At 43.7% G+C, this 19,056-nt stretch overlaps 1 protein-coding gene across 9 annotated transcripts in view; it reads right to left on the reverse strand.

The window, feature by feature from the left end:
• The window catches only part of rbms3 (RNA binding motif, single stranded interacting protein), an 858,736-nt gene that overhangs the window by 545,647 nt on the left and 294,033 nt on the right, over positions 1 to 19,056 (reverse strand). The window lies entirely within an intron of this gene.

Consider the following 19,056-nt stretch of genomic DNA (forward strand, 5'->3'; position numbering starts at 1 on the left):
TCGAGGTCTTGCTGCATGTGGGCATATACTGCTCCATTATCTGAGGAGTTGCAAATGGCACTGAACACTGTGCAATCATCAGCGAACATCCCCACTTCTGAACTTATGATGGAGGGAAGGTCATTGATGGAGCAGCTGAAGATGATTAGGCCTAGGACACTGCCCTGAGGAACTCCTGCTTGACCACTCTGGGTCAGCGCTCCCAATTTTGGCACGTCCCCAGATGTTGGTGAGAAGGACTTTGTGGAGTCAACTGGGCTGGGTGTTGTGTCCGTAGCTGGTACCGAGGTCAATGCCGGGTGGTCCGTCTGGTGTGATTCTTATTACAGATAAAACGTCTGAAATTCGGAATCCTCGGGATTGAGTCCATGCTGACTTTTGGGTTTTGTCCGATTTCAGACAAGAAAATCAATAGTCTGAAATCCAGAATCCTCGGGATCGAATCCATGATGGATTTTGGGTTTTGCCGGATTTTGAATTTCACCGCGGACCGAATCCGTGCTGGATTTCGGGGTTTGCAGGATTTCAGATCTTGCCGCTTGCCGAAATGTCCTATTTTCGGACAATTCCGGTTTTCGGAATTCCGTATTCAGGACTCTAACAAAATGTTATATTTTTAAAAATTCAATCAACGTGTTCTGGTTATATTTTTAGACATGGTATGTTAATGCTGTTTTAAAAATCATAGGGCATGGGCACAAGAGGAGTGACAATGAAGTTTTTGGAAGATACCAAATTAGGGACCATAGTAAACCATGAGGAAGAATGCAAGAGATTACAGCAGGACATCAACAGGTATGTGCAGAGTGGGCTAATAGGCAGTGAAATGCAGAGAAATGTGAAATGTGCATTTTGGATGATGGAATAATGAAAGGAGGTATAAAGCCTTGCCCTGCATAGTAGAGGGACAGAGTGATCTGTGATTTCTCATAGATCTTTAGAGTGATCTATGGTATCACATGGATCACAAAGGTGAAAGAAAAAGCCATAAAAAGGCAAATGGGATTCTCGGATTTATACATGGGGCATTGAATATTAAACTAAGAAAGTGATCTTGAATTTGTACAATATTGGGTAGGCCACAGTGGGAGTGTTGGATGTAGCTCTAGTCATCCCATTAGATATTAGAGTCACAGAAAGAGAACAGCGAACATTCAGCAAAATTATACCAGGAATGAGAGATGATAGCTATAAAGGCTTGAAAAATTGGTCCTTTTCTCATGTTTAATGAGGAGGATAAGGGGATGTAACATATCTATCAAAATTTTGAAAGATTTTAAAAGGGTAAGATTTTGAAAGATTTGAAATGAATGCAATGAAAGTCAGACAATTTCTATAACAGGCGGGTGATTCACTCCGACAGATTACCACCCGTGATGAAGATGAAAATTTATCTCAGAATGTTTTACTAACAGTGCCTTCCTGAGGCAGAGACTGTAACATTATTTAAAATGGAGCTAGTTAGGTATTTGAGAAGGAATGGGATTAGGGTTGACAGCTCCAGTTGAGTTGGCGTTGGCACAGTAACGATGGGACAAATCGTCTGTACTGTAATTTCTATGATTCTATAACTGTGAGGCTCTGACCACAGCTCCAGCTCCAAGCTGCTGTTCATGACTTGCGACCAGTGTTGAGAGTATTCAGGCCAATGACCTGTAACTTGCAAATGCGCCCTTAAGTGCCACGCACGTTCCGGGCTTTCCTGCTCAAAGTGCAATGCCCGAACACCTCGAACTTGCAATCTGTCTGACAGATCCAACGTGTCCCTGGAAACATAAGAACATAAGAAATAGGAACAGGAGTAGGCCATGCGGCCCCTCACGCCTGCTCCGCCATTCAATAAGATCATGGCTGATCTGATCATGGACTCAGCTCCTCTTTCTGCCCGCTCTCCATAATCCCTTATCCCCTTATCGTTTAAGAAACTGTCTATTTCTGTCTTAAATTTATTTAATGTCCCAGCTTCCACAGCTCTCTGAGGCAGCGAATTCCACAGATTTACAACCCTCAGAGAAGAAATTTCTCCTCATCTGTTTTAAATGGGCATTTGCCCAACTCCTACCCAGCAAATGCCCGTGAAATTCTTACGTTTGCTTTTACCAATATAAGAGTTTTAAAAAAACATTAAAAATACATTTTTTCAATCACTTATACATTAAACAACCTGTGCAATAAGGTATGTTTCTTTTTAGCCCCTTTAAAATATTTAAATTTATTTTTCAAAAAATTAAAATTTTTGCTTTAAATATTTAATTAATTGGCATTTTAATTAATTTTAAATACGTAATGTTTTTTAAAAAACATATATTTGATGTGTAGATGTATTTTGGGGGTTATTCCCATTCATGCTTATGGGGTTTCTGTCCATACGGAATCCCCATAAGCATGAATGAGAATCCCTTTCTTTTATTGATTAGGCTGGCCCACGTGATCCCAGGGGCACTTACGAACCATATGCGTCCCTGAGATACATGGGCTTGTACCCCTGGGTACCCGGAGAGGCCAAGGAGAGTGAATCTACGAACCTCCCAGACCACCAGGTACATGGGCATTTTATTTACAAATCGGAGACATTTCCCCGCAGGAAGCCTCCGACCACAATTTCAGGGCCAATGTCTTTTGATGACAGTGAACCAAAATAATTTTTCAAAATCACTGTATCCTCATATTTGCTTTCTTAATGTATCCAGTGCCACTTTTTTGTGCCTGGTCTACATCTCTGAGCCATACAGGAGGGCGGGTATTACTGGGCGGGCCCTGTAGACCATGAGCTTGGTGACAGTTTTGAGGGCCTGGTCTTCAAACATTCTTTTCCTCAGACAGCCGAAGGCTGCACTGGTGCACTGGAGGCAGTGTTGGATCTCGTTGTCAATGCCTGCTCTTGTTGATAGGAGGCTCCCGAGATAAGGGAAGTGGTCCATGTTGTCCAGGGCCGCACCGTGGATCTTGATGACTGGGGGGCAGTGCTATGCTGATGTTTAGCGTAAGGCTCATGTTTTTGTACGCCTCAGTAAATACGTCGATTATGTCCTAGAGTTTAACCTCTGTGTGCGCACAGACGCAGGCATCGTCCGCATACTGTAGCTTGATGACAGATGTTGGGGTGGTCTTGGACCTAGCCTGGAGATGGAGCAGGTTGAACAGGTTCCCACTGGTTCTGTAGTTTAATTCCACTCCAGCGGAGAGCTTATCGACTGTGTACAGTAGACACCTCAAGTCGCTGGAGAAATACCACCAACGATGTCTCCACAAGATCCTACCCCTGGGAGGACAGACGCACCAACGTTAGCTTCCTCATCCAGGCCAACATCACCAGCATTGAAGCACTGACCACACTTGATCAGCTCCGCTGGGTAGGCCACATAGTTCGTATGCCAAACACGAGACTCCCAAAGCAAACGCTCTACACAGAACTCGTCCACGGCAAACAAGCCAAAGCTGGGCAGTGGAAACATTACAAGGACACCCTCAAAGCCTCCCTGATAAAGTGCGGCATCCCCACTGACACCAGGGAGTCCCTGGCCAAAGACCGCCCTAAGTGGAGGAAGTGCATCCGGGAGGGCGCTGAGCTCCTTGAGGCTCGTCGCCGAGAGCATGCAGAAATCAAGCACAAGCAGCAGAAGGAGCATGCAGCAAACCAGACTCCCTGCCCACCCTTTCCTTCAGCCACTGTCTGTCCCACCTGTGACAGAGACTGTGGTTCTCGTATTGGGCTGTACAGCCACCTAACAGCTAAGAGTGGAAGCAAGTCTTCATCGATTCCGAGGGACTGCCTTTGATGATAATCTATATCTGATATTGAGCCATTTCACGACTGGATCAGAACTGTTGCTCTGTCTTAACCCTTTGAAACCGTGTCACTCGCACCTCTGATTTTGCACCCCGGAGTACATTTGCAAACTTGATTATTTCTATCATTAACTGGCACTGTTTTGAGAAATTAACAATCCAGATCTAATAAGTGGCCAAATTATTGTTTTAAGTTGTCACCTATATTTTTGCAAAGAGATGTACTGAAATGACCAGTTATAATTGAAACCTAAATGATAAAGTGCCATTAAGGAAGCAACATCACTCATAAGAATAGGGTTCACAGAAGGGTTAATAGAAGAATAGACATTCAAGACCCATTACTTCATTAAAAAAATCTTACTGAAGGTACTGATAAGTAAGCACCAAAGATGAAATAAACACTTAAAACACAACCCCTTGATAATGCTGTTGGGAGTTAAGTCACGTTTTACATTAATCAAGTCCAAATATAAGCATGAGGTTAGACATTACGTTCTTACCCTCAATGGAAGCTGCAGTTCTAACACTATTGATATTATTTTATGCATAGTAATAGTGGCTGGACTAGTACAGTGTTACATGCCAAACCACTTTGTGCTGGAGCCTAGTTTATGTATTTTGTTTCGCGATAAGGATGATTGTCGCTTCCAGCAGTCGCCCATTCGAAAGCAGCCATTGTATATTGAAGGGAAAAGGTCACACACAGAGTGCAGGTAATTTCTGAAGCCAATCACTCCACTATTTTATCTGTGCAAAAACTGAGAGGAAGTTACAACTTTCTTTTAAGATTCCTCGTATCATGGATAGAAACATTATTTTGCACTTTGAGTTACTATCCACAACACTAAATTCTGGCTAAATAAATCAGGGACTTCTTTTAAATCTTATTGAGGTAATGTCAATGTAATCGTATGAACTGTACATGTTAAAACTACTTTGCGAGGCAAATGTTCTGAGATGCAAAGAGACACTCCCTACGCAGCAATATTACTGGAACAGTTTGGCAAGGAGGATACCCTGAATTAAGCATGTCTGTCATTTTTATAAAATAGAATACTCGAGGGTGTATTATTTTTCTGCACAAAATGGTGGAATACTCCCCCAGATTTTACTTCCCATTAGCAATAACAGTGGGCTGGATATTAACTCGGAGGCAGGGAGGGAGCAGCATGGGAAGGGCGTGCTTTGAGGTCGGGTAACCTGGAAGAACGGGTTTCCCGCAAGACCTGCCATATTTAACGGCAGGGACTGATTAGCATTTTTTAATCTCTGCTTCCCAGCTGCAGCCAACCAGATTGAGAGGCTGGTTGGCTGTCAGGCATGTAGGCCTTCGACACCAGGCCACAGCCGGGGAGTGGAGAATGGGGAGAGATGGATTTGAATGGTCGGATTGGGGGTGGGGGAGTGAAGGAGGAAGATTGGAGGTCAGAGGAAAGATTAGGGTCCAGAGCGGGTGGCATGGAGAGAGATCAGAGGCCAGGAAGCACATCTGGCCAGAGGCAAGATCAAGATCTGAACTGGGCAGGGGGGGGGAGGGCATGGAAATCAGAGTTCAGGGTCGGGGGAGATTGGTGGCCTCGTGGAATAGATCGGAATGGTCGGTGACGGTTGGGTGGGGGGGGTGGGGGGAGGGGGGGGTAACAGATCGGAAGGATCAGGGGAGATCAGAAGGTATGGAGGTGGGTGGTGGCAAATCGCTGGGGGTTGGTGAAGCAGGGAAACTGGACCAGCAGGTAAGTCGAAAGGCACTTACCTCCTTGAGCCAGCAGTCCTCGCCTCTCTTCAGCCGCTAGATTTCTCAAGGCCCGGAGCTGGAGCAGCTGATCGGAGGGTCGGAGGAGCAGGTAGGGAGGTTCAGAGCAAATCAGGGAACAGAGGCGTTTCAGGGACAGATCGGGGGACGAAGCGGCTGATCGGAGGGCCGGAGGAATGGTGGGGGGGTGGGGGGGTGTTCCGGAGCAAATCAGAGGACAGGAGAAGCAGGGGGGGGGGGAGGCTTCGAGAGCAGAAAGGGGGCTGGAGGGTGGGGTGGGGTGGGGGGGGGGAAGAGGGGGTCGGAGCAGGGGAAGGGGGTCGGGAGCAGATCGGGGGCCAGAGTGGCTGATCTGTGGGGGCCGGGGGGGGGGGGGAAAGAGTGTGGGCAGGGCGGGGTGGGGGTGGGGTGCCGGGGGGGGGGGGAGGCCGTGACATGGGGAGAATCAGAGGCCTGGGGGCAGGATATCATAAGAACATAAGAAATAGGAACAGGAGTAGGCCATGCGGCCCCTCGCGCCTGCTCCGCCATTCAATAAGATCATGGCTGATCTGATCATGAACTCAGCTCCACTTCCCTGCCCACTCCCCATAACCCCTTATCCCCTTATCGTTTAAGAAACTGTCTATTTCTGTCTTAAATTTATTCAATGTTCCAGCTTCCACAGCTCACTGAGGCAGCGAATTCCACAGATTTACAACCCTCTAAGAGAAGAAATTCCTCCTCATCTCTTTTTTAAATGGGCGGCCCCTTGTTCAAAGATCATGCCCTCTAGTTCTAGTCTCCCCCATCAGTGGAAACATCCCCTCTGCATCCACCTTGTCAAGCCCCCTCATAATCTTATACGTTGCGATAAAATCTCCTCTCATTCTTCTGAATTCCAATGAGTAGAGGCCCAACCTACACAACCTTTCCTCATAAGTCAATCCCTTCATCCCCAGAATTAACCGAGTGAACTTTCTCTGAACTGCCTCCAAAGCAAGTATATCCTTTCGTAAATATGGAAACCAAAACTGCACGCAGTATTCCAGGTGTGGCCTCACCAATACCTTATATAGCTGTAGCAAGACTTCCCTGCTTTTATACTCCATCTCTTTTTGCAATAAAGGCCAAGATACCATTGGCCTTCCTGATCACTTGCTGTACCTGCATACTATCCTTTTGTGTTTCATGCACAAGTACCCCCAGGTCCCGCTATATTGCGGCACTTTGCAATCTTTCTCCATTAAATAATAACCTGCTCTTTGATTTTTTTTCTGCTAAAGTGCATGACATTATACTCCATCTGCCAAATTTTTGCCCACTCACTTAGCCTTTCTATGTCCTTTTGCAGATTTTTTGTGTTCTCCTCACACATTGCTTTTCCTATCATCTTTGGATCATCAGCAAATTTAGCATACGTTACACTCAGTCCCTTCTTCCAAGTCGTTAATATAGATTGTAAATAGTTGGGTCCCAGCACTGATCCCTGCGGCACCCCACTAGTTACTGGTTGCCAACCAGAGAATGAACCATTTACCCCGACTCTCTGTTTTCTGTTAGCTAGCCAATCCTCTATCCATGCTAATATATGACCACCAACCCCGTGAACTTTTATCTTGTGCAGTAACCTTTTATGTGGCACCTTGTCAAATGCCTTCTGGAAGTCCAAACACACCACATCCACTGGTTCCCCTTTATCTACCCTGTTCGTTACATCCTCAAAAAATTCCAGCAAATTTGTCAAACATAAATCCATGCTGACTCTGCCTGACCGAATTTTGCTTTTCCAAATATCCTGCTACTGCTTCTTTAATAATGGACTCAAACATTTTCCCAACCACAGATGTTAGGCTAACTGGTCTATAGTTTCCTGCTTTTTGTCTGCCTTCTTTTTTAAATAGGGGCGTTACATTTGCAGTTTTCCAATCTGCTGGGACCTCCCCAGAATCCAGGGAATGTTGGTAAATTACAAGCAATGCATCCACAATCCCTGCCGCTACTTCTCTTAAGACCCTAGGATGCAAGCCATCAGGTCCAGGGGATTTATCTGCCTTTAGTCCCATTATCTTACTGAGTACCACCTCCTTAGTGATTGTGATTGTGTTAAGTTCCTCGCCCCCATAGCCCCTTGACTATCCACTGTTGGGATATTGTTAGTGTCCTCTACTGTAAAGAATGATACAAAATATTTGTTCAGAGTTTCTGCCATCCCCAAGTTCCCTATTACAAATTCTCCGGTCTCGTCCTCCAAGGGACCAACATTTACTTTCGCCACTCTTTTCCTTTTATATACCTATAGAAACTCTTGCCATCTGTTTTTATATTTTGTGCTAGTTTACTTTCATAGTCTATCTTCCCTTTTTGAATCATTTTTTTAGTCGTTCTTTGCTGGCTTTTAAAAGCTTCCCAATCTTCTGTCCTCCCACTAGTTTTGGCCACTTTAGATGTCCTTGTTTTTAATTGGATACCGTCCTTTATTTCTTTAGTTAGCCACGGATGGCTATCTTTTCTCTTACACACTTTCCTCCTCACTGGAATATATTTTTCTTGAGAGTTGTGAAATATCTCCTCAAATGTACACCACTGTTCATCAACCGTCCTACACTTCAATCTATTTTCCCAGTCCACTTTACCCAACTCTGCCCTCATACCTTCATAGTCTTCTTTATTTAAGCTTAGTACACTGGTTAGAGATCCAACTTTCTCACCCTCCATCTGAATTTGAAATTCAATTATGCTATGATCATTCATTCTAAAGGGATCCTTTACTAGGAGATTGTTTATTAATCCTGCCTCATTACACAGGACCAGATCTAAGATCGTCTGCCCCCTGGTTGGTTCCGTTGCATACTGCTCAAGGAACCCGCCCCTTACGCACTCTATGAACTCCTCTTCAAGACTACCCTGACCAATTTGATTTGTCCAATCAATATGGAGGTTAAAATCACCCATGATTATTGGTGTTCCCTTTTTACAAGCCCCCACTATATCCTGGTTTATGCTCCAACAAATAGAGTTGCTACTGTAAGAGGGCCTATAGATTACGTCCACCAGTGACATTTTCCCCTGATTGTATCTTATCTCCACCCAAACTGTTTCAACACCTTTATCATTTGAGCCAATATCGTTTCTTACTATTGCAGTGATTCCATTCTTTATCAATAGAGCTACTCCACCTCCTTTTATTTTCTGAATTGGGGGGTGCCGGGGGTGCGTGGGGGAGTTAGGCAGGAACGCTGATTCCATGAGGTAAGTGTAAAGGCACTCATCTCCTGGATCCAGCAGTCATAATTTTGCATTAGCTGGCGGGTTTCAAGAGGCCTGCAAAACCAGACCAGCCACTGTTAAATTTAAAATGGTGGTTAAATCTGAGCTTTACTGTTCCAGCTCCATTAAAACCATAAGTGGGTGGTTTGGAGGCGGGTTCTGGTCAGAATTGAGAATTCTCACAGTGTGAAACATAGAAAATTGAAGCAGTAGTAGGCCATTCGGCCCTTTGAGTCTGCACCGCCATTCAATATGATCATGGCTGATCCTCTATCTCAACACCACATTCCCACTTTTTCTCCATACCCCTTGATGCCTTTTGTTTCTAGAAATCTATCTATCTCCCTCTTAAATATATTCAGTGACTTGGCCTCCACAGTTTTCTGTGGTAGAGAATTCCATAGGTTCACCACCCTCTGAGTGAATACATTTCTCCTCATCTCAGTCTTAAATTTCCTACCCCGTATCCTGAGACTGTGACCCCTTGTTCTAGACTTCCCAGCCAGGGGAAACATCCTCCCCGCATCCAGTCTGTCCAACCCAGTCAGAATTTTAAAAGTTTCAATGAGATCCCCTTCCATTCTTCTAAACTCTAGTGAATACAGGCCTAGTCGACCCAATCTCTCCTCATATGACAGTCCTGCCATCCCAGGAATCAGTCTGGTGAACCTTTGCTGCACTCCCTCTATGGCAAGTATATCCTTTCTTAGGTAAGGTGACCAAAACTGCACACAATACTCCAGGTGCGGTCTCACCAAGGCCCTGTATAACTGTAGTAAGACATTCTTACTTCTGTACTCAAATCCTCTTGCAATGAAGGCCAACATACCATTTGCCTTCCTAACTGCTTGCTGCACCTGCATGTTTGCTTTCAATGACTGGTGTACAAGGGCACCCAGGTCCCTCTGTACATCGACACTTCCCAAGCCATCACCATTTAAATAATACTTTGTCCTTATGTTTTTCCTACCAAAGTAGATAACTTCACATTTATCCACATTATACTGCACCTGCCATGTGTTTGCCCACTCACTCAACCTATCTAAATTGCCTTGCAGCATCTTTGCATCCTCCTCACAATTCACAATCCCACCTAGTTTTGTGTTGTCAGTAAACTTGGAAATATTACATTTGGTTCCCTCATCCAAATCATTTATATATATTGTGAATAGCTGGGGCCCAAGCACTGATCCCTGTGGTACCCCACTAGTCACTGTCTGCCACCCTGAAAAAGACCCATTTATTCCTACTCTCTGTTTCCTGTCAGTTAACCAATTTTCAATTCATGCCAATACATTACCCCCAATCCCATGTGCTTTAATTTTGCACACTAACCTCTGATGTGGGACTTTATCAAAGGCCTTCTGAAAATCCAAATACACTACATCCACTGGTTCTCCCTTATCTATTCTATCAGTTACATCCTCAAAAAACTCCAGTAGATTTGTCAAACATGGTTTTCTTTTCATAAATCCATGTTGATATTATCTAAGTGTGCCATTATCACATCCTTTATAATAGATTCCAGCATTTTCCCTACTATTGATGTCAGGCTAACTGGTCTGTAGTTCCCCGTTTTCTCTCTCCCTCCTTTTTTAAATTGTGGGGTTACATTTGCCACCCTCCAATCTGCAGGAACTGTTCCATAATCTGTAGAATTTTGGAAGATGACAACCAATGCATCTACTGTTTCCATGGCTACCTCTTTTAGTACTCTGGGATGCACATCATCAGGCCCTGGGGATTTATCTGCCTTCGGTCCCATTAGTTTCTCCAGCACTATTTTCTTACTAATAATCATTTCCTTTAATTCTTGCTCACTAGACCTTTGGTTCCCTAGCATTTCCGGGATGTTATTTGTGTCCTCTTCCGTGAAGAAAGAACCGAAGTATTTATTTAATGGTTCTGCCATTTCCTTGTTCCCCATTACAAATTCTCCCGTTTCTGTCTGTAAAGGATCGACATTTGTCTTCACTAATCTTTTTCCTTTTACGTACTTGTAGAAATCTTTGCAGTCAGTTTTTATGTTCCTTGCAAGTTTACTCTCATACTCTATTTTTCCCCTCTTAATCAATCTTTTGGTCCTTTTTTGCTGAATTCTAAACTGCTCCCAATCCTCAGGCTTGCTAATTTTTCTGGCAAATTTGTAAAGCTCCTCTTTGGATTTAATACTATCCTTAATTTCTTGTTAACCATTGTTAGGCCACTTTTCCTTTTGTGCTTTTACGCCAGAAAGGAACATATAACTGTTGCAATTCATGCATTCGTTCCTTAAATATTAGCCATTGCCTATCCACCATCATGCCTTTTAATGAATCTTCCCAATCTATCATACTCTGGTAACACTGACTCTCACAGTGTGAACTCTGGTTACAAAAGCTACAGTCAGTACCTAGGGCTAGACTCTCGCTTTCAGTTTCGGCAGTTTTCTCGGTGGTACAGCTGTTTTTTGATGAAAAGCCGGCCGGCGAAAGTTTCCTCTTTATTTTTTTTTAAGGGTTCTGCTCACATTTTGAAAAGATCGCCAGGAGCAAACTGCCCACGTGCATCTGCGTGCACCGCTGAGAAAACCGCCAGGATCTAAGTTTTGCCTCAACGGGGACCCATACGCACTGCTGAGGAAACCGCTCACAAAAAGCTGCCTGAAACAGGCTGGTAGGTGAGTACCTTGCAAAGAAAGGTAAGGTAAAGGTTTTTTATAATTATTTTTAAAATTCTAAAATGGCGATTGCGTTTAAAAAGTGTCTTGAGAATGTTTTAGAATTTTTTATTTTTTGTTTAAATGAAAAAATATTTTTTGAGTTTTCCCCCCTCCCTCGGCCCAACCGCAGCCTCGGACTAAATTTTAAGTACTTACCGTCCATTCCAGTAAGAACCGCCCGTTTGCCTAATTTCGTCTTTAACTGCCGAGAATCTTGGTGCAAGATCTATCTTCTTGCCGGGCGATATTTTTTACCGTTATTATGGAAATTTTCGCCAGCGTTAGTTTCAGAATGTTGCCAGTGTTTCTGGGCGACAATCGAGCGGTGAGGGGCTTTAGGGAAAGTCTAGCCCCAAGTCCTGAACATTCAGCAATCGATTGCGAATGACACATTTTGGCTAATATGCACAGCAGTCTATCACCCAACTCCCCAAAATGCTCATGTGCACACCGTTTGGTGAACTGTATCTGCAGTAGGTGCTTTCCTAATATCACACGATTGTGATACTTCCTTGATTATAGAAATATGAAGATCGCTCTGATTGTGGTAGTAATAGTACAGTTTTATCCCATCAAGCATGCAACAGACTTAACTCTTACTTTGCCCTTTCAATATAGGACTTGGGGTTCAACAGGGAGAGAGCCAAGCCAAAGCATAGACAAGGTGCAAGGGCTTTGGGCATTCAGTCTAGGGCCAGAGCACACAATGCAAAGGCCAGTGGCACAAGACTTAGGGGAGAGTGATGTTGTGTATGTATAATGTAAGTATACTCCCTGTACACTCAATGTACAGTTACATAAGATTACTGGATGTATCTTCGCACTGTATACACTATGCTTGTACCATCAGAGAGTGCAACTGGTGGAGACCTAGGGGTCACCTGTACACGACAGGTAACCAGGTATAAAAGGGAGCCCATCTTACTGTAACCTCATTCAGGAGTGTAATAAATGAACTAAGGTCACCTCAATTCAAGTACAATACCTTGCCTCATGGAGTCATTACTAGAGTGCTTACAGACACAATAACTGCAGTTCAAAAGTACTTAATTGGCTGTAAAGTCCTTTGATACATCCTAAGGTTGTGAAAGGCGGTATATAAATGTAAGTCTTTCTTTCTGTAAGGAACACCAGTGAACAATGATTTAAGACAAGTTAAAACAATTCTAGTTTTCTTAATACTTCAGAAGTCACCAACTAATTTTTCTGAGTATTATACTGTAAAACTTCCATTATGTAAATCATGCTTTAGGATTAAACTGTCCCCTTTAGATACTTTCAAAGAGTGCCTATATCTTAAAGAGTGCAGTGTTTGTAGGACAACAACAGAATGTGATGCCGAATTCAATGTCAAAGCTAAAGACATCTGCATGGCAGCATTTCAGCTTTCCTTGGAAAGGTACCAAGAGCATTAGAAGTGCATCTCTAACTTGATGGAAATGTAGATGAGTTTCGAACTAAACTACAAATATACGTGAGTGAAGGAAAACAGCTGTGCCGGGAGGGCAGATGTAAATTTATCAGGTATATCTCCATTCCTTTCAAAAAAACTATAAAATGTGGTAACAAGGTAAGTCATATAAGTGCCATTTTTACAAGGGCAAACTACTTGGCAGCCATTATATTCTCCTAACAGTTTTTATCGTATATCATAACTGCTTATGCATTTTAATTTTTAACACATTACAATATACAGACATTGTGGTAAACTCCTGTATCTGCATATAAGGACCCTCGGAGTCATCCTCTAGCTTAATCATGTGATGCATAAGCACGAGAACACAAAATAAAAAAAACAAAATTCATAAAAGAACATGGATAACAACAACAACTTGTATTTACATAGTGCCTTTAACTTAGTGAAACGTCCCAAGGCACTTCACAGCAGTATTATGCAATAAAAATTTGACACTGAGCCGCACAAGTAGAAATTAGTGCAGTTGACCAAAACCTTGGTCCAAGAGTATCTTGAAGGAGGAAAAAGAAGTAGAGAGGCGGAGAGGTTTAGGCAGGGAGTTCCAGAGCTTGGGGCCTAGGCAACAGAAGGCATGGCCACCAATGGTTGAACGATTATAATTAGGGATGCTCAAGAAGGAAGAATTAGAGGAACGCAGACATTTCGGGGGGGTTGTGGGCTGGAGAAGATTACATGGCAAGACCATGGAGGGATTTGAAAATAAGGATGAGAATTTTGAAATTGAAGCGTGGCCTAACCAGAAGCTAATTTAGGTCAGTGAGCACAGGGGTGATGGGTGAGTGGGACTTGGTGCGAGTTAGGCCACGAGCAGCTGAGTTTTGGATCACCTCTAGTTTATGTGGGGTAGAATGTGGGAGGCGGATGAGCTGAGGCAAGGGCGGAGACGAGCGATCTTATGGAGGTAGAAATAAAGACAGAAAGTCAAAACACTTCTATATATATGATATAATTTTTTCAAAGTCTGGAGTCTGTTTCAAGACATCAGCCTATCTAAGGGTTGAGATGATGCTGATAAATCATTTAAGCTTCACCATTATCACCTCAGCACTGAGGTATGTCACAGCCTTTTGACACACCCCAAATTGTGTCAAATATATATATTAAAAATGGTGAATGGCTGAAACATTCTAATGGAACTGTACCTGTAGGTGGTGTTGTGAGGTTATGTGGATCACGTTATATGACCCATAATATTATGTGACAGCGAGCTGCAGTCTCCCCCCACTCCTTGCCTCCATAAAACATTTGTAAATGTTGGTTATCTTTCTTATTTAAAATAACCATTCCCCAAATCACCTTCAAAAGCTCAAAGTCCATTCAATCAAGAAATGTAAACCCCTTGGGGGAGAAATTGCCTAGCGCCCCGCTTGGGGCGATAACTTTTGCGGTAGTGCAAATCTTTCGCCAGGCACTACGCGAGGGACTCCACCGCGAACTTCCGATTTAGAGCTCTAAGAAGGAAGTGGAGCACTAAAACAAGTGCTACCACTTCCCTTTGAGTGCTAAAGTCGGTAGGAGCAGCGGTAGCGGTGCAGCACTGTCCAATGTCGAGGGCAGCGCTGCCGGGATCAGAGGCTCCTTCCCTCCCTTAAAGGGAAGGGCCAGCACTGCAGGCTCTGCAATTAAACGAGGTACCTCATCACCGACCGCAGCCACGAACCGTGACGATCAGCCCCAAGCACTGAAACAGAGTCAGGGCTAATCGATCGTGGCCCAAGACAATCATCAAAAAAAAAATTCTCCCCCGCAACCATCATCTCCTTTAAATAGTGCCCCCGAAGCACCCGGCCTCTCGATGAACACCTCCTGCAGCTGTCGCTGGGAGTGGAACCGAAGTTCTGATGACATTACAATCTCTAGGCGCAGGAGATTGTAGTGCTATGGGTCACCGCCGCCGCAAACCTCCAGGGAAATTTAGCGAGCGTTAGTACTCTTGCCGCACCCGGTCAGTAAGTTGTTAGTGCCCCTTTATCGCCCCCCCCCCCTGGAGGTGATAACAGGAGGCACAAAGGAGGCCAATTTCTAGCCCCAATGTCCTGGAAAGAAAATTTTTCTCCTAAGTGGCAAGGGACAATGCAAAGAGCCTTCATCAGCATACACGTATTTAAATGGCTGCTCAGCAAACCAAATGGTACAATAAGTGGATCTTTCCTTTAGTAAAATAGTGCATTAAAAAAAAATCAGATTTTCCCTTGTGAACTCATCCTGAAACTCCAAACAAATCACCACCCCCTCCAAACTGAGGAGCAATCCAGCCACGAACTGAGTGAAATGAAATACTCTCCAATCAGCTTAAAGTTTATTCAACTAATAATAAATGCAAGCTCCCTGATGTCTGACAGAGATTACATAGGATATACGACACAGAAATAGGCCACTCGGCCCAACCACTCTATGCTCTACTCAAGCCTTCTCCCGTCTTTCCTCATCTAAATCTATTAGCAAAACTCTCTATTCTCTTCTCCCTCATATGCTTGTCTAGCCTCCCCTTAAATGGATCTATACTTTCACTTCAACCATTCCCTGTGGTAGAAAGTTCCACATTCTCATCACTCTTTGGGTAAAGAATTTTCTTCTGAATTCCCTATTGGATTTTTTGGTGACTATCTTATATTGATGGCCTCTAGTTATGCTCTTCCCCACAAGTGGAAACATTCACACTATATCCACTCTATCAAAACCTTACATAATTTTAAAGACCTCTATTACATCACCCTCTCAGCCTTTTTTTTTCAAGAGAAAAGAGACCCAGCCTGTACATTCTTTCCTGATATGCATACGCTCGCATTACTGATATCATCCTTGTAAATCTCTGCACCATCTCCAGTGCCTCTATTCTTTTTTTGTGAATGAGAGACTGCAAATCAAATGGATGTACACATAAGATATTGTGATATAGTGATATAAACTAAGTTACATGCATTTATTATGGAGGAAAAAGAGAAATAACTGTATATAAACTTTAGAGATCAATGGAGGAATTTTAATCCCCAGGGATGGGTGGGTTGAGGGCAGGTGGGAAGATAAAAATGTTTTAATTCTCAATGCTGACCCCAAACCTGCCCACTTTCGGTTTTGATGGAGACGGGTTGGGGGGACAGGCAATTAACCCGCTCTCAGGAGGCGGGTCGGTCACTAAACTCTTTTAAGGCGTCCGTGTGCCTCCATTTAAACTAGATTTTAATTTTTTTTAAATGGAGGCCAGGAGTGCTGTGCCTCGGGAAACCCGGCAGGTAAAAGGAGGTGAAATGTGCCGGATCCATGAGGTAAAGTGCCTTTATTGCACTGTTAGTGGGCCAAGAGCAATCCCCCCAGGCCCAACAAGCTAACCTCCACACGATCAGACCCCGCATTCGGCCGACCCCCACCTATCCGATCATCCAATTCGCACACCCCTGGCTGCTTTCCAGCCTGACAGGCAGCCAGCCTGTCAATCTGGCTGGTTGTTGGGTGGAAAACCGGTTGTAAAAATGTAAAAGACGTCCTGCAGCTAATTTCTGCAGGACATCTAGGAAATCCTTACTTCCGGGTTTCCTTTCCAAAAATCCTCCCGCCCACTCTCTTCTGGGCCCCGAGGAAATAATGGGGCCAATGTGTCTTGATAACAATTTAAATCTGAACATACTTTAATGACATTGATTTTCACATCATTTGGGAACTCTGATGCAGCATACTAATGCAGCAATTTGCTTTTTGAACATATAATCATGCTGATGCATTCACCGTACAAAGTGAAAATTTGAAACATTGCAATGAGCAAATGCACCTAATGTGTGCTGAAATAATGACTAAACTCAACCTGTATGTTAAAGTAAAAAGCATTGATTTGACTGAAAGGGAATCACTCCTTTAAAAAGGAGAAACAGAAATAGTTTGCTGCCATTTTAACATTCAGTGCTGATGACAGCACTAGAAAATGAATTGGTGGAGTGACTGAAACAGATACTGTGGGGATAATTGTGACTGTGGGTGTTCGTCTAAAATGGGCGATGTTGATTCAGCTGCCTGTTATACATCTCTCCCAATTTTCATTTCCATTGAAGTCGGGAGAGATATATAATGGCCATCTGGACCAATATTGCCCGTTTTATACCGTCACCTAAAGTCAAAATTAACCAATGTAAATTTGCTGAATGTGTTGGGAAAACATTCAAATATGCAGAATTGGCATTGCCCAATTTTCTGATGGCATTACCTGGCCTCTCTGATGGCATTGCCATTTTTCAGTATGTGGCCATAAAATGACTTCCAATAACAAACCATAGGTCTGCATGTATTATTTTATTTAGGGAAGAGTTAGAAGCAATTGGAAATTTTCCAATTTAAGAACATAATAAGCACTGATAAGATCAGACAAAAACATCCTATAACATTTCACCAGCCAGTAAAACAAATATATTTTTAAGTGTTATTTCCCTTTAAGCAACAAAAATCTTGCCCCCAGGAATTCCAGAACTGCAGCCCTATAAGTTTCTGACACATAGGACAGGAGAAAGCCATAGTACTGTTCAAATTCTATCTAGAACATACATTGTTACTAGGCCAGATATTTCTTCTTTCCTTCTACAGTAGAGGTATAACAAAATACATTTTTAGACAAAAGACAATAAGCATCATAGCGGCCTACAGAAAACAGCATGCTTTCAGTTAAACCAAGATTTGAATGTGAATTAATGAAACTGCTAAGCATATCTGGACTAGCTTTGCTCTACCAATATGATTGAATATAACCTTTAGTCTTTCAGCCTAATACAGCAGCTGTAGTATTCAAATGGGTGACGGATTGCTTTGATTCACTAAAGAGGTTGGGGCTGAAATTCAGCCTCCCAATAAGGCCTGTTACCGCCAGAAAGCAGCGGCCATGCGGCGATATCAAATGGCCACCGCTGTTTGGTCGAATGGCCGCTGCTCGCAAAATTCTCGCTGGTGGTTTTTCCGGCGGTCTCACTTCGCCCCACTGCCGCCGAACCCTCCTAAGTGCATCATCAAAGCGCGCACCGCCTATCTCCCCCATCGCAAGCAAAATTCAAGTAAAAATATCTTGCGGCCGCCACGCGGTGCCCCCGACTGTTTTTTCTGTCAGTGCACTGTGTTTGCAGTGTGTGCGAAATGGCAGTGCGACCGCCATTAAGGGGAGGGCGCACTGTCGGGGCAGCCATCTTATTTTATTTGTCGGCCGACTGCCAGGTCAACCTGACAATTATGCCCCCGGGTTCAGCCAAGCTGCCAACAGGCAGTCTGGCATCCCCTTTTGGGTGCCAGGCCGCTGACCCAGACAAAACCCTGCCTGGTGCCCCAGTGGGCATAACTAAAATAATCGCAGAGCTCCCGTTTAAGTGAAGGGGAGAGATGTGGTGATGCACCAGTGTGATGACATCATCAGCGCTACGCTCCGACTTCCACCACTCTCATGACCGATCTTTTGCTCTCATTTCTGCCCCCATTACAACCGACTTCTGCTCCGCTTGAGAAAAAAGATCAAGAGCTGAATTTCGCGCAAGAGGCTACCATATACACCTCGGCAATGAAAACACAGGAAAAACGGTAGGTGTGACCCGTTTCCGGCGGAGGTGAATTTCTACCTCATTGGCTTCTCATTTTCAGCCTTAGAATGACTGGATCAAGAGTGCCACTATTTGAAGGAAAATGTTGCTGATTTTCAGCATCCATTTTCCAGCAGACAGAGCTAGCTTATTCTAATGAACATAATAATTTTCTATACAATGCTGATCATTATTTTTAATGTACCTGTTGTAAAATGTGACTTAACAACTGCTGTCATGCAGCATCTAAATACGCATCTGGAAAACTTGCACCACAACCAAAGATAGTGAAGGTACCACGGAGTGAAGCGAAGCAAGTGATTTGCTCCTCCCCCACCACCTCACCCCAGGTATATGCTTACATGTTGAACTCCCAATCTCAACTTTGCAGTCATGTGGGTTGATATGAAAGACTTTCATCTACATGGAGAGAGAGATGACCAGAAAGAGAGTCACCAGCTGTCATGTTTCCCAATAACACAGTCGCCCACCATTTCTCCTCTTAGCTACAGAAAGGAACAGGAAGCTCAAAAAGAAGCGG

The sequence above is a fragment of the Pristiophorus japonicus genome, chromosome 5 (genome assembly GCF_044704955.1).
Source record: "Pristiophorus japonicus isolate sPriJap1 chromosome 5, sPriJap1.hap1, whole genome shotgun sequence".
NCBI lineage: Eukaryota > Metazoa > Chordata > Chondrichthyes > Pristiophoridae > Pristiophorus > Pristiophorus japonicus.